Source organism: Capra hircus, chromosome 13, assembly GCF_001704415.2.
Source record: "Capra hircus breed San Clemente chromosome 13, ASM170441v1, whole genome shotgun sequence".
Taxonomy (NCBI): Eukaryota; Metazoa; Chordata; class Mammalia; order Artiodactyla; family Bovidae; genus Capra; species Capra hircus.
The window spans coordinates 3,822,920-3,839,945 of NC_030820.1; the positions used below are offsets into that span (position 1 = coordinate 3,822,920).

Sequence of the window (17,026 nt, forward strand, 5' to 3'; positions counted from 1 at the left end):
TATTTAAATAAGTTTACATATTTATGATATGATCACGTATTCAAATGGTGTCTGTGTTGCACTGCCTATAAAATGCGGGAACTGTAAAATGATATCGAAGTGGCTTCCAGCTCTAAGACATTGAAACTGATTGACAAGGTAGAGACTGCACAGTCTAGTGCAGCATGCTCCCACTCTATGTGTAGATGTGTGGTCTTTTCACTTGGCTGCCCTGTTGGGATTTTGATAGAGTATCTTTAAATACAACACATCCCAATGCAAGAAAGACAAGCAACTCTTCATTGGATGACAAGAAGTACCTCGTGTTGCCAGACGGGGCTTAGCAGTGAGGGAAGCAAGCCTGGGCCAGGCCAGCATCTGTATTTTGGACCTGGTCATGTTGTCTTTGCTAGTTTTGCTTTTCAGTCAAACTACAGTCTTATTGGAAAAATCACTTTCGTAGACTTTCTTGCCTGCAGATCGGAAAGTGTTTTGTGTATCTGAATATTCTACACCTTGAAGTGCGAATTTGCTCTTGGAAAGTCACATGCTTGCTTGGAGAATGAATTGTCACCTCCCATGTTCCATCTGTCCTCCAGGAAATATGTTTATTTTTAGTGAGCAAGATAAACCCTAGAGGGGTAAGTGTAGACTCCCCCACTTCCTTTCATTTTGTATGGAGTGTAGGATTCTCTTGACAGTTAGCACGTCAGGTTTCTGAGGTCCCTGGAGCTCTTCTTGCAAGGAAGAGTGTATATGGTTGTAAATTCTATGTTTAATATATGTATATGTGTTTCTGTTTCCATGGGAGATGTTACAGTATGACTTATTGCCATATATGAAATTTCACATTTGAAAGACCAGCTATTTCTTTTGGAGCATAGTTGCTTTACAATGTTGTGTTAGTTTCTACTGTATAGCAAAGTGAAGCAGCCATAGGGACACATATAGTCCATCTTTTTTGGATTTCCTCTCCATTTAGGGGAAAGACCAACTTTCATTCCATGGGATTAAAGGTGAGGAGCTATACTGGGTTGTGGCTTTTCTTTGGAAATGAATGGGAGCTTGGCATTTTCCTCTGCTTCTTACTCATGGAAGTTGTGAGGATTCAAGTGTCTTCCCCTGAGAGATTATCTTCCCTTGGCTGCCATCCTAAATTTTGAGATGTTTATTCTAGAAGCAATTTAAACAAAAGGGAGGAAATGCCCGGGACTAGTGGCTGCATGTAATCATCATGAAAAATGCTTGATATTGAATGAAAGGAGTGGAAGATGTTATTGATTCTATACACTCTTCTCTCTCGGGATGGGACTCTTTTGGAGAAATGAGGATTAAAGAAAAGTATGTTGGGGCAAAACTGGCCCATTCATAGTGCATGTATTTCCCTCTGTCCTTCTTTTCATTGTCACCCTGTGAATGAAGAAACCTGATGAGTTGTGTGCTAATACAGTCTAAGGGTTTTTCTTCAGAAAAGGGTTTCTACAAAACCCTTTCTCACTGATGGTGTTCAGTGAGTTAAGTTTCTACAGTGTTACTTAAATAAAAAAGAAAACTCATGAGCATTATAATGAAAATGGATTCAGGCAGGAGTTCTCAATGGATAGGAGAACAGAATACTTACATAATCTCAAGGTATCTTAAAGTTCAGAAGGGAAAAGTTAACTATGCCGTAAAGACATGGGACAACACTGTCATCAGATGGTAGAAATTAGCATCACCACAAAGGGGCAAATGGTATTACAGGCCCAGAGATGGGACAGTTTGGGAAGAACACATCCTGATGTAGTATTCCAGCCCCAAAGGTAATCCATGAACTGGATCCTTCATCCCCCAAATAATTGTTACAATGGTCATTATTGGGGACACATGATGAAATTTGTCTGTTGCCAGTAGATTAGATGAAAAGGTATTATGCCATTGTTAAATTTCTCAAATTTGATAGCGGTACTTTGATTATGTAAGACTATTCTCAGGAAATACACATAGATATATTACAGAGTAAGGCATCAAACATGGAGCCTATTGTCACATGGTTCAAAACTAATTATATCTATATTTGTGTGTGTGTACACCTATATACACACACAGAAAGAAAGGGCTGCATTAAGCAAACACAGCAAAATATTAAAGTTTGTTAAATGGGTGGAAAGGGAGTTTAGCCTTTGCAACTTTAAATGTGAAATCATTTCTTTTTTTTTAATTTTTTTAAAATATTATTTTATTTTATTTATTTATTTTTTAGTTTTTTATTTTTTAAATTTTAAAATCTTTAATTCTTACATGCGTTCCCAAACATGAACCCCCCTCCCACCTGAAATCATTTCAAATGAAAAAGTTTTTAAAAAATAGAACCAACCTCCCCACCACACACACATATACATGTATCTGTTGGGGTAAAGGTTTTCTGGGAGAAGAATTTAGAATACAAACAGCCTGAACATTAGAGGAAAAATGTGAGGATGAACCATGGAAGCACCTTCTCATAAATATTCTTGGAAGCAGTCCTTTTATGATGACAGACTCCAGGATTTCTGGGTCCATCAAGGTAATCCCGTTAAAGAAATTTCAGATGCCTGCAAAGCCCCGAGAGTCCAGGGTGTAGGGTGATGAAGCCCTGGTTGGAGGGTTGATTTATTGGCTGGCTTAACCCGCTCGTTACTGGGAACTTGCAGAGCAGCGGTCTGGGTCAAGGCTGCGTGCCCTGAGCTGTGCCTCCGGAGGCAAGGAGCGCATGCGCTCTCCTGTAAATTGCATTGTAGGGGCGGAGATTAGCCAGCCACCTTCTGTTAGTGCCTGGGCATGTCTGCGGTGGCTCCACCATCGCTCGTGAAGCATGTGGAGGAAAAGTTGGTTCTTCATGCAAGCTCTGGCATCCGGATAGCAGTCATCAGTGACTCACGAGGTTTTAATTGTGCAAGCTTGCCCTTCCTGTAGACTCAAGGCTGAGACAGTGCACCCATGGACGCTGTTAACAGAGCCTTCTAGAAAGGGGAGCGCTTGCTAACCAGCCCATTAGCATGAGACAGAATGAAGCTGTGGTTTAATCAGTCCTGAGAAAAATCTCAGTGGGATCTCCTTTAACAAACACCTGTAATCTGGGGTTACACCAACACATAGTTAATTCTTTATACAGACCTTTGTCGTGCTTTTGGAAGCATCCTGTGGGGGTTACATAGAAAAATTCAGCTTTTTATTACTTAATCACATCACTCAGTGTTAGAGGTTTTCATTGTCTCATAAAATGCTTTCCAGGGGTAAGGAAAGGGGATTTGGAAGAAAGTTTGTTATTGACTTGCCTCATTTCCAATTTTGTGAGCTTTCAAACAAAAATTCTTGTGTTCTCTTTTTATTTGTTGATTTAAAAAAAATATGACTTTTGGGCAGGCAGGATTGGTTCATTTCCATGGTCATTTTGTCCTGATATCAGTATGCTTTAAGAATTCTTTTTCTTAAGTGTAAATGGCAGAGAGAGCTATGAATTATCCACATGTATTTGACTATGACAGTAATTGTTTTTGAGTGTCACAGATCAAAAACACAGCAGAGGATGGAGCCAGTGTGGGTCTAGCAAGCTTTCAAAGGTATTTGCTTTAAAAGAAAAATGAAGTCCTAAAATGAAGGCTTCTACTTTTCAACGTGCTGTGCAGAATTTCAACCTCATGATCTCTTATCAGCTCTGAAAGGGGACACGGTTGTTGTCTTTGCTTAGCAACAGTTTTAAAAGTTTCCATTTTTAGTTTCATGGGTAGGGCTGTGATTGTTTTTTTAACATGATTTGAATTGTTTTACAGGGGGCTCTCTGTTCAAGTCGGGGACTACAAAACTCTACTTTTTCACTTAGCACCTAGAAAAGAAGTCAAAGAACAAAAGAAAAGGATTTTATTTTTTCAACAAAGACTAGACTAGAGACACACCTAAGCACAGCGTGAAGCTTTCTAGCAGGGAGTTCATTTTCCATGTATATGACTTATTTGGCAGAGTAATATGGTCCCAAGGCTTCTGATTTAACTCTCTTAAAAAATTCCATGGCTTAGCATGCAAAATGGGTGTGGGATTTCTAAGGCATAATTGCAGTGGAGGCAAAAGCTCTTTGGAAGCCTGGCGATTAAGGTGGATGACTGAGATCTCTTTCTGAACAGAGAGATGCTGGTGTCTCTCTGGGAAATGCTGGTCTGGAGAGGAAGCAGGAGGGTTATTTTCAGTGCCTGGTAAACTGGGGCAACTGTCTGGAGTCCTTGAGATGGTGCTGCCTTTCGCTGGGTATTTCTTACCTGGATTGTGCCTTTCTTGTAAGAAAGAAGAATGATTTCTTGGACTATTGGTCTTCTTTAGCTGGTGGGGTGTTTTGAGGTGTGTGCGTGTGTATCTATGTATATGTGCACATATATACATTTTTTCAGCTGGATAATTTCTCAATTTATTCTTCATTCTTAAGAGCCTGTGGTATCATGAATGCCTCTCTCGTGAGGCAGGAGCAAGTCTCAACCGAGCCTTGAGAAGTCTCAGTCAAGTGAGAAGTAAACAAAAGGCTTTCCCTTTGCAGACCGTCCCACAGGATCCATTTCTTCTCATCACTGTTCACAGCAGTGACAGAAAAGGAGATAATTTTCCTTCTCTTTCTCCTTCATGTTCTGGCAACTGGACAACTTTCTCTTGGGACCGAAAGCATTAAGGCTGACCCTGGGTTTCCTCAATGTGGCAGACTGACTTTGCTTAAAGAACCCAGTGAAACTCCTCTGGGAACACCAGGGCCACCAACTCTCTTTCCAAAACACTGACTATCTACAAGGTTTATCCATGCATGGTGCTTTTTTCCCACCAGTTCTTTTAATGGCACCGAGGCTGGCTGTATTGTAAACTATGTCTACTCATTTACTGCATTAAGAAAGAAGCAGGTATTTATTCCATTTCGTGAGGTGCTGATTGGTTGTAAAATGTCCTTGTAAAATCTATTCTTGCTGTTAGCCTCATTTGTACAAAGAAAAAGTATTTGGAATTTTCCAGAACTGCTGAGCAGTCACAGAGCAGTCACTCTGACAGCCTCGTGTTTGTTGAATTATTAGAAAATCCTGAGCCTGTGAGAACCCCAGGAAGTCTTCTAGTGTGCTCCTCTGGCTCTGGGTGAATCAGCCACTCGAAATGGTCATGCGTGTTACTGGGGCTTTCCTGTCTCACATCCAAGCATCTCCTGGGAACAAGATTACAAGACTTCCCTTTGTAATCTAATATGATACATATCAACTTATGCACAAAGAATTCATCCTAAAAACTAAGCTGACATCTTTCTGGATTGACTTAAAGCCAGTTTTTGGTTGTTTTCTCCTCGGTGATAGGGGACTTTGATTTAATAACACTCCATATATTACTCAGCCACCCTGAGGGGCCAATCTCGGTTCCTTTAACCATTTCTCTCCTCTGCTCTTTTCCAAATCTATAACCAGTTTAGTTTTTGTCTTCTTTAAACAATATATCCGTTAGATGTCTATGACTCATTTGTTTTGTTTTAAGGTTTTATTGTTTGTTTGTTTTAAATTGAAGTATAGCTAATTTGCTTTCCTGATGCCTCAGCAGTAAAGAATCCACCTGCCAGGAAGGAGACAAAGGAGATGTGAGTTCTATCCCTGGGATTGGAAAGATCCCCCAGAGGAGAAATGGCAACCCACTCCAGTGTTCTTGCCTGAAAAATTCTTGGACAGAGGAGCCTGGTGGGCTACAGTCCATGGGGTCGCAAAGAGTTGAACACGACTGAGCAAGTGAGATAACTAATTGTAAATGTGTTAGTTTCAAGTGTACAGCAAAGTGATTCAGTTATAAGTATATATTTATATGTTCTTTTTCAGATTCTTTTCATGTATAGGTTGTTACAAGATTTTTTTTAACATATTCAAAATTTTGTACTACTTCTGTTCATGTTCCCACTGTTTCCTTCTTAACCCACATGCCAGCTGTGCCTCGTTTAGCCAGGCCAAGAACATGCATGTTATCCTGTGGTGTCACAGCCCTGTGTCAGAGGTGCCTGCAAAAGATGCATGCAAAGAGAACGGGAAAAAGGATCAGGCATAGCAACCTGTGTTTTTGTCTAGAATACAGACTACAGAGGACGTCTGTGTTTAATAAATGAATTCTGCATAAATAAAATTTCATTCTTGTTATTTTCCTTGCCACTGTACCACCTTTGCTATTAATCTAAAAAGTTTCCTATTAAGATATTTTGAAATTTAAAAGCTAGTCCTCTTTTTTTTTATAACCTTAGAATAATGGAATGTGTTATACTGGAGATTTTTGCATTAATTAGACCACTTTCCTGGGGTACAGAATTGGTAGTTTGGTTGATCTTTCAGTGACTGGTATTACCAGAAGCTGTTGTGTTCCCCAGACTAACACTGATAAAAAGGGACTTCTCCCAGAATGCCATAGGCCTTTCCAGTTAAAACTAGGATGGGTGTAACTTCTTTACTTCCTGAAGCTGTATCAGTTACAAATATGTGGAAACAGAGAAGATTAAGCTATTGTGGTGAATTTGTTTCTGAATAATTCATATCATTTTTCCCATGTAGAACTGTTCATTCTCCCTGTCACCTAGATATAAACTAATTATTGAAGGCTCGTTACATTCCTTCTGAATATCAGCATTCTAACCACGATGCTCGGTTTGGGAACACAATGAGTTTTTAGTGTCCCAGTGAACAGGATGCAGTAAAAGGTTTTTAACGGGTCAACTCTTTGCCATGTACTTTGACCATTATGTTTCACTAATAGTGTTTTTCTGTCTTTCAATGATTGAGGAAAAGCAGTTTACAGTTTCGCTTTATGCATGGCCCTAGAGTGAATCAGGGCTTCCCTGATGGCTCAGCTACTGGTAAAGAACCTGCCTGCCAGTGCGGGAGATGCAAGAAGCGTAGAGTCAACCCTCACAGCAGGAAGATCCCCTGGAGAAGGGAATGGCAAACTGCTCCAGTATTCTTGCCTGGAGAGTTCCATGGAGAGAGGAGCCTGGCAGGCTAGAGTGTATGGGGTTGCAAAGAGTTGGACACGACTGAGTGCACACACACACATTGAGCTAAAAATCAAGATCATCTTCCAAATCATCTTTTAGTAAAAATCATCCTACCCTCAATCTTAAATCAATGAAAGTTAAGGTTTTGTCATCTTACTGATAAATGTCTTCCCTTCTGGAAGCGTGGCTAGCAGACTGACTTTCTGCATGATTTGGTTTTCCGTCACTCTTGTTGAATGCAGTGCCCTCTTGCTTAGTAGGAAACGAGCCGTTTGAACGCCAGTGGCTAAGGAGCTGATGTTGTTCAAGTCTGTCTGGTACAGGGTGCCCCTGGGCTATTTACACATGCTTGGCCATTTGACTTGTCGATCTCCCTTGTCAAGTAACTCATCTAGCATCCTGGGTATTTCTTCTCATGTCATTTTCCTGGAAATGGCAAAGGTCTATGTTTTCTCGTCTATATCATATAAAGGCTTAATCCTGGGCATAGAACAGATAATTCTATTAAATGCCCACCACTGTATACTCATGTCCTCCCTTTTAACAGATATAAGAATCCCTGGCTTTTCCTGGCAAAACATCCACAACCCTAATTTCTTCCTTCTCTCCATCTCCTTCATCTTTATTAAAAAAACAGCCTCAGATAGACTGATAATTTTTTAAAGTACCATGCTATACATTCTGAATGCCTTAGTGGAGGGAGGATTAAGAGGGCATATTTTAATTACTCAAGTATTTGTTAGGCCCTCCTAGATGCCCCCTCCTGAGGTCAACTGAGGTAGAAATTTAACATTTCTCATCTCCAAAATGTCAATGGTTGAGGACAAGAGGGAGCAAAGGTGTTCCGACCTTGAGTGCAAATGTTATTAGAGATGACTCCACAATGGTGAATTGGAACAGGGCACTTGGGACCTAGGCTACAGGAAAGCTGGCAAACAACTGTGCCCTTCAGTGAGGTGTGGGGGACTCTTCCCAGGCTGTCTTTGAGGAATAGAATGGAAGTGTCTACTGGCCAGGGGAGGGATTTACCTGGTTGAATAGGCTTCTTACTATAGACAAAACCACAACATTCAAGAAGACTGTGGTCTATTGCCGAGGTGATGAGACAGATGGGGTATAAATACTCTTTTTTACCTCTGTTGCCTAAAGAAGAAGTAAGAGCTAGCACACATGGGGTGTTTACCATGTGGCAGGAATCTATTTTCATCCTTTTATATACTATCTAATTAGATGTCATAGTAAACTTTTAAGCTAGGCACTATTACTATGATTTTTTTCAGACGGGGAAACTGAGATGCAAAAAGCAGGAGTACCTCGCCCAAATCCATGTAGCTGGTGGAGGAAGGAGCCAGGCTGTCAGGTTCCATAGAGCTCGTAACCAGAAAACGGGGCTCCTCCCTGTGTATGATGCTTCTTGTGCTAAAACTTGGAAGAAAGAAACACATCTTTCTTTTTTTTTTTTTTTCAAGATTTTTTTTAATGTGGACCATTTTAAAAGTCTTTATTGAATTTACAGATTCAATGAGATTCAATATTACAGTTTCAATATTGCTTCTGTTTGATTTTATTTATTTATTTTTGCCATCTTAGCTCACTGACAAGGGATCAAAATCCGCACCCCTTGCATTGGAAGGCAACGTCTTAACCCCTGGACAGTCAGGGAAGTTCCCTTCCTTTCTTAAAAGTTAGTTTCCTAGAGAATTAGAGTGGTTTTTGTCTACTTGAACATAGGCATCCAATCATATAATGTGGGAGGAAGCATATGATTGTTTTTAATGAGCATAGACATTTCCAGGGAATTAATTCAGAATGTGGAAATTTTTCTGCCTATGAAACTCTTGGAGGTGGTTTTGCTCTTCCAGAAAAACACATACTCTAAAGTTTGCACAGAAGAGCCCTGGAGCTCCCCTGGGAGAGTGGGAAGAAGTTTCTTCTTAAGCTGATTGATGGAAGCCCCAGCAAAGTGGCGTTTGATGGAAGAGGCTCGATCAAAGCCAGTAAAGCTGAATGTAATTCCTTAAATGCATCTTTATGTAAACAGGGAGGACTCCATACAATTTAAAAATAACACAGTCAAGTAACTAAAACAATTGGAGATATGCATCTGATTCAAATCGAATTCAGCCACTGCCACAAAATTATCTGATGAGGGAGATTTTGTGCCTCATGTTCAAAGCCGGCTTTATGTCCTTAAGAGGTATCAAAATAATCAAAGTGTTTTCTTTGCTCTTAGCTGGCTTGTGGAAGAATCATAAATGGTTAAAACGTTTATGTTGATCAGAAACCACAGTTGGAAAATGGAAAGAAAGTGTTTCTGTGCATGGAGAAGGCAGGGAGAGAGACGACTCCCACCCTTATTGCAGCCTTTCTCTTAGGACTGTAAAGATCTCTGCCTCAAATCCCCGCTCCAAGCTATCAGATGCTCCTTAGAGGGGAGTATGTCTTTTTTTTTGGGGGGGGGGAGTACAGCTGCTTTACAACGTGTTAGTTTCTACTGTCCAGCAAGGTGAATCAGCTATGCAAATACATACGTACCCTCTCTTTTTGGATTTCCTTCCCATGCCGCAGAGTAGGTTCTCATTCTTTATCTACTATAGCCATGAAATTAAGGCGCTTGCTTCTTGGAAGAGAAACTACGCTGCACAATAAAAAGCAGAGACGAGAGACATCGCTTTGCTGACAAAGGTCCGTATAGTCAAGGCTATGGTTTTTCCAGTAGTCAGGTATGGATGTAAGAAGTGGACGTAAAGAAGGCTGAGCGCGGAAGAACTGATGTTTTGAATTGTGGTGTTGCAGAAGACTTTTGAGAGTCCCTTGAACTGCAAGGAGGACAAACCAGTCAATCCTAAAGGAAATCAACTTTGAATATTCATTGGAAAGACTGATGCTGAAGCCAAAGCTCTAATACTTTGGCCACCTGATGTGAAGAGCTGACTCATTGGAAATGACCCTGCTGCTGGCAAAGACTGAAGGCAGGAGAAGAAGGGGGCAACAGAGGATGAGATGGTTGGATGGCATCACCAATTCAATGGAAATCAATTTGAACAAACTCCAGGAGATGGTGAAGGACAGGGAAGCCTGGCGTGCTGAAATCCATGGGGTCACAAAGAGTCAGACACGACAGAGTGACTGAACAACAACAACATAGTATCAATAGTGGTATACACGTCAATCCCCAACTCCCAGCTAATCCCACCCCTCCCTCCATGGTGTCCGTATATTTGTTCTCTCATCTGGGTCTTTGTTTCTGTGTCACCAATAAGATCATCTATACCATTTTTCTAGATTCCTCATATGTGCATTAATGTACAATATTTGCTTTTCTCTTTCTGACGGGAGTGTATCTTTTATGTGAAGAGAATCAGAATTGGAAAAGGGATTTCCAAACTTGACTGATTATCGTAACTGCCTGGAATACTCTTTTGAAGGTAGAAAGTTTCAGGCTCCTCCCCAGGAAGGATTTAGCAGGTCCAGATGGGAATCTAGGAAAAGGAATTGTAACAAGTCTCCCTAGATGTGAATCTTATAATCAGCCAGGACTGGGGACACAATCTAATGCCCACATTTTACAGATAAGTAGAGTGACGTTTGGCAAGGGTAATTAACACGCTCAATTCCTATTCTAGAGGTGAGCTGAAGCTAGAATTTCTTTTCTCCCCCTGTTTTTCTTTTCCTTTTTCCCTCCCCTCCCCTCTGCCTCCTCCTCCTTCTTCTTCCTCCAGCTTCAAAGCTTTTCCCCCAGTCTCTGAGTACATATGCATTGGCAGTTAGGGATGAGAGTGTGCTTGTGTGTGTGCGTGCCTCAGGATGAGGCCCTGTCAGTGGAAGATGCTAAATGTTGCCCTGTTAATTTCAAGTGTCGTCAGATGGGTAAAAATCTCTGACTCTGGGAACTAAAATGTTTGTCCTGTGAAAATATGATTATCTAGTGCACAGTCTCCTGGGAGAAGCAAAAGGCACACACACATGCACACACACACAAGAAATAAGATACATTTTTCAAAGAGTTTTTCAAGAGAATATTTAATTTGCTTTGTCCAAGGCTTGCAATCATGTAGAAGAGTCAGGCCTTACATCCTAGGAAAGATAATTAGACAAGATAGTGCAAAAGCATCCTTTTTCTACTGGCATTTCACCTCCCCAAACCATTTTCTCCTCCAGTGAATTTTGTACTTTTTGAGGTCAGGGACTGTATCTTACTCCTACATAGATCTCCAAATGCCTACCCCAATGTCTAACATATAACAGTGATGATTATAATGATGATTTATTGAGCATTTATTGAATCTTCAAGACTATCCTATGATCTAGGTACTCTTAGAACCCAATATCCCATATGGGAAAATATCTATGCAAACACCATCTAGTTTTTTAGTGAGCGTAGCGGAAGCACCACTTCTGTCCTCGAATGGATGAGAAGAGGTTCAGGAAAAGATGGGACTTTTGCCAAGGCGTGGGGGTGGGGATAAGTCAGATGAAGAAAGAACTGGGGCAGGACGATGCCTGGCAGAAGGAAGGATTGGCAGTCTGCTTGAGAGGTTGGGAAGCCATCGAGGTGGGCAAGCTTGAGAGCACAGACAGGATGTCTTCTTGAGAAGGTTTGAGCAGAGAGACAGTAGGAACCACGATGGAAAAGGGAACTTGGGTTGGACCCAGGGTGGCCTTGAAACCTTGGTTGAGAAGCTTAGATTTTATTCTGTCCACATCAAGGAGCTGGAAGACTTTGAGCAGGGGTACAAACATGGTAGGAAGTGCTATTCTAGAATGACTGTGTCCTGAGTGTGGGGAGGTATGAGGCACCACAACCTGAAGTCCCTGTTCAAAGAAATAGGGAGATTTGGAGGAAGGACCAGTTAAAGGGGAGAGAAGAGGCTGAACTCCTCTGTGCCTCGATTGGACTAGAATGTCCAGGTCAGGTGCCATCTCTAGCAGGTAGTTGGACCTATAGGGTTGGAGACAAAGATATGGAAGGTGGATTTTTTTTTTTTGGAAGGTGGATTTTTTGACAGTGAAATTTTGTTGATAGTAAATGAGATCTCTGAGCTGGAGAACAAGGAACAGGAAGAAACAGCATCCAGGAACAAAATCTTGTATACCTGACATATTTGGAAAGCAAATAGTTAGAGTTTAGCATGCAATAAACGAAATACCCTCTTGTTCTCTACATCGTTGTCTCTATTCCTGCCCTGCAAATAGGTTCATCTGTACCATTTTTAAGATTTCACATATATGCATTAATATACAGCACTTGTTTTCTTCTTTCTGACTCACTTCACTCAGCATGACAGACTCTGGGTCCATTTCACATCTCTACAAATGACCCAGTTTGATTCTTTCTTAAGACTGAGTAATATTCCATTGCATATATGCACCGCATCTCCATCCATTCATCTGTCAATGGACATCTAGGTTGTTTCCATGTCCTAGTTATTGTAAATAGTGCCACGATGAACACTGGGGTGCACGTGTCTTTTTAAATTATGGTTTTCTCAGGGTGTGCACCCAGGAGTGGTATTGCTGGGTCGTACAGTGGGGAATGGACGCGTGGACACAGTGGGGGAGGGGGAGTTTGCGATGAATTAGGAGATTAGCGTGTGTGAGATGGATAGCTGTGAAACTGCTGTATAGCACAGTGTATCAGCTAGGCACTCTGAGCCGACCTAGAGGAGTGGGATCAGTGGGGTGGGAGGGAGGCTCCAGAGGGAGGGGCTATGTAACTGATTCACTTTATTGTTCAGCAGAAACTAACACAACATCGTAGAGCAATTATACTCCAACAAAAGAATGATACCGCTCAAAAATTTCGCTCTGAATATTATCTGATATAAAACTTGATTTCAAATAAAAATGCTCTCCTGTATATGATTACCTGTCTCATGTGCTCATCTCACGTGTGTGTTTATTCAGAGAGATTTTTTTCCCTCAGCTGCTTGCAAGACATTTCCATCAAGCTGTTTGCCCTCTGGAAATCTTTCCAGAACCTCAAACTTAACACTGTTTCCCTAGCTTGGCTTTTCAGTTCCCAGACTTGACTTGTGTTTGACATCCTCTATTTCTGTGACAGCCTCCTATCTTCCAGGCTCAAAACCCTGGATTTTCCTTCATATTCTACTTGCTTCCAAGGCCCAGAATGTTGACTTCTTTGTACTGCTGTTAAGTGGCCGGTCTCCTCTCCTCTTCCACATTGCTGGGCTTGATTTTAGGCCCCCAGTACCTCTACCTGGGTATGATGCAACAACCTCTTAATCCATCTTCCCATGTTGACACTCCCCTTTGTTGAATCCATCATATATGCTGCTACTACCAGATTCATCTTTTAGCAACTAATCTTCTGACTCACCCAACCCTCTTAAAATGCTTGCACAGATGGAATTTACTGACAGTAGTGGTTTTTCACGTGGTTTCCTAATCTTGTCTAGAAACTCTAGTAGGTCAACTGGATAAAAGCTGTCTGTTCTGGTCACACCAGGAGAGAATCCTCAACCATTGCCCATTCTGTCTTCATGACACCCAGGACTCAGTGGAAGAGATGTGAATAAATGCCAGTTTCCTGAGCCTCATCGTCATGGCCCTCTGAAGTCTCCTGTCAATGTATTTTTTCAATCTTACTTCTCATCTGTCCCCACTTAGTCATGAAGAGTTGAGTCAAAGGGAACTGTTATTTCCACGCACACTCTCTGCTCTCCCCATTTGTATCACTTGCTCATATGAATAGAATTCCCTTCTGGTTAGTTTCTGCGCCCTCCATCTGCGTATGTCTTTCAGCATCCACACAGGGAGCTCTCTGTAACGACCTACACGGGAGCAGAACCTAAAAACGAGTGGACCTGTATATAACTGGTTCACTTTGCTCTGCACCTGAAACTGGCACAGCTCTGTAAATCAGCTATATTTCAATAAAAGTTAATTTTATAAATGACCTGCTCAAAATCTTCCTCAATCCATCCTCCCTTACTTCTAAGTAATTTCCATTCTCCTTAATGCCTTGTTGTCCATTATCTGGGTCTCTCCTAGGAATGTGTCACTTTCTGCTTTATTTATTAAAAGTATTTAACACCAGTTTTCTCTCCCTTTGTGGACTGTGAGTGCAGTCCTGGAAATCAGGGTAATTGATGGATTTGCCCTCATATTCTTTCTCAGGGACACACCTTAATCTTGGTGCTGGCAGTTATTTGCTGAACAAGTACCTGATTTGTGAGCATCTTGACGGAAGAGATGAGGGCTTCGTTATGACTGTGCATTTCGCATCATGCATCGTGCAGGGCTGGGTTTACAGCAGGCCTCATATTGAGTATATAAAATCAGCAGGCGCTTTCCTTTGCAGCTGTGATATGCTTCTCTCCCTTTTCAGACATCTTCTGGAAGCCACAGATGGCAGACCCTCTGGAGAGCCACAAAAGAGGTATTTGTTAATCCAGTAGAGAGGTAATGGGAACAATATTAGTATCACCATTGTGTTCATGGCATTCGTGGGCTAAAAGGGGTAAATGCACTTCAGACAGATTTTTAAATGCCTCTCCTTGTTTTGTCTCTTCCAGCCTAGATCATCTTTCCAGCAAGCATTCTGCGGCATGTTCCCTTTGAGGTAATTTACTGCATGTCACTGTCTTTAGGGCAGACCTTCTGAAAGGATCTGGAAAGAATATAAACTAATGGTTTGGAACTTTTATAGTTACACATTTCTAGCGAGGTGTATAAAGGGTTTGAGTTGAAAGAGCCCGGAGGACTGTGGCAATAAGCTTCTGGTAAGGACACAGAGAAGTCTGAAGCAGTAAATTAAAGTACTGGATGCCCTTAATACTACTCAACTTCTCAGCATGAGTCAGGCTCAATTTCCCAGCCTGGGTTACAAGTTTATCTTCTCTAAGGATTGTGAAGGCAGCTGCAGAGGCAGGGGATGAGGGATGGAGTTGTTCTGAGGAAGGGTGTGCTTGGAAGATCTGTTGGGGTCTTGAAATTCTCCAGGAAGGTTCAAGAACTTCTTGTGGTCTAAATTCAGTAAAATGAAAAAAAAAAATTAATCATTTGACTTAATTGTATACATTTAATATCATATAGGAAAGCTTGATTGCTTGTGTGAAGTAACAATGGGGAAGATTTTTGTGATCTCTAGTTTTTAAAAGTAAAAAGAAAACATAAAATTAAATATTTCAATTAAAATTTTAATTAAATACAAGTTACCATTCCTCACATAGATGGTATTCTCTTAAAGATGTCAATCTCTTAAAGCTAACAGGCTTAGAGATACGCCTGTTCTAACCAGTTCCTCATCTCTTTTGCTATGGGAATTGCCCTGAATTTTCCATTGCTAAGAAAATCAGGTATTTTTCTTTGGTGTAGATGATCTTATTTACAAAACAGAAATAGAGACAGAAGTAGAGAACAAATGTTTGGATACCAAGGGGGAAAGGCATGAATGGGGTGAATTGGGAGATTGAGTTGGACGCATGTGCGTTACTGATGCTGTGTATAGTAGATGACGGATGAGAGCCTGCTGTGTGGCACAGGGAACCTACTCAGTGCTCTGTAGTGACCTAGGTGGGAAGGAGACCCAGAAAAGGGGGTATCTGTATACCTATAGCTGATTTACTTTGCTGATTCATAGTAGAAACTAACAGTTTAAAGCAACAATGTGCCCCTTCAGCTGTGTTCCACTCTTTGTGACCCTATGGACTGTCAGGCTCCTCTGTCCGTGAGGCTTCTCCAGTCAAGAATACTGGAGTGGGTTGTCATGCCCTCCTCCAGGGGATCTTCCCAACTCAGGAATTGAAACTGCGTCTCCATGTCTCCTGTACTGGCAGGCCAGTATTTTTCTTGTTTGTTTGTTTACCACTAGCATCACTTGGGAAGACTTAGAGCAACTATACGCCAATAAAAATTAAGAGAAGAAAAAGGAAATCGGTTATTTTTCAATAATAGCTCACTATCTCATGAAAATGGAAATAAAGTGCATAAATTATGGACCAATGATTGGACATTTTAGTGCCATTTTTTGGTTGCAATATTCACAGTAATCGTATGTTAAATGTTGGCCCATTCACAGATCTTACCATTTTTTGTTGTTGAGTCACTTAGTCGTGTCTGACTCTTTGCAACCCCATGGACTTCAGCACACCAGGCTTCTCTGTCCTTCACTATCTCCTGGAGTTTGCTCAAATTCAAGTCCATTGAGTCAGTGAAGCTATATAACCATCTCATCCTATGCCACTCTCTTCTCCTCCTGCCTTCAATCTTTCCCAGCATCAAGGTCTTTCCAGTGAATCAGCTTGTTGCATCAGGTGGCCAAAGTATTGGAGCTTCAGCTTCAACTTCAGTCCTTCCAATGAATATTCAGGGTTGATTTCCTTTGGGATTGACTGGCTTAATCTCCTTGCAATCAAAGAGACTCTAAAGAGTCTTCTCCAGCACCAAAATTCAAAAGCATCAGTTCTTTGGTGCCCAGCTTTCTTTATGGTCCAACTTTTACATCCACACATGACCACTGGAAAAGCCATAGCTTTAACTGTATGGACATTTTGCCTATGGAATGTATAGCAAAGTGATGTCTCTGTTTAAAAATGATTAAAGACCTAGGATAGCTCAGTTGGTAAAGAATCTGCCTGCAGTTCAGGAGACTCTGGTTCGATTCCTGGGTCAGGAAAATCCCTTGGAGAAAGGATAGGCTACCCACTCCAGTATTTTTGGGTTTCCCTTGTGACTCAGCTGGTAAAGAATCCACCTGCAAAGTGGGAGACCTGGGCTCAATCCCTGAGTTGGGAAGATCCTCTGGAGAAGGGAACTCCAGTATTCTGGTCTGGAGAATTCCATGGACTGTATAGCCCATGAGGTCGCAAAGACTTGGAAATGACTGAGCAACTTTCACTTCACTTCACTTTCAAAGACCTAGGAAATAAAATAACCACAACTTGGTTGGAGTTGGAATTCAAGGATCTGTTAACATTTCTTGTAGAATGATATCACAATATTTCTTTCTTTCCAACACTGAATGAATATACCTTATAAAGCAGGGAATAATGATGCTGTTTTATTTATTTATTTGCTTTTTATTTT

General features: G+C 41.2%; 1 long non-coding RNA gene across 1 annotated transcript in view; it reads left to right on the forward strand.

Annotated features, from left to right (window-relative positions):
• Positions 1–14,557, forward strand: part of LOC108637362 — a 29,460-nt gene extending 14,903 nt beyond the window's left edge. Inside the window, exons 2-3 of the long non-coding RNA XR_001918967.1 lie at positions 14,328–14,378; positions 14,515–14,557. This is a non-coding gene — a long non-coding RNA (uncharacterized LOC108637362). The remainder of the gene's footprint in view (positions 1–14,327; positions 14,379–14,514) is intronic.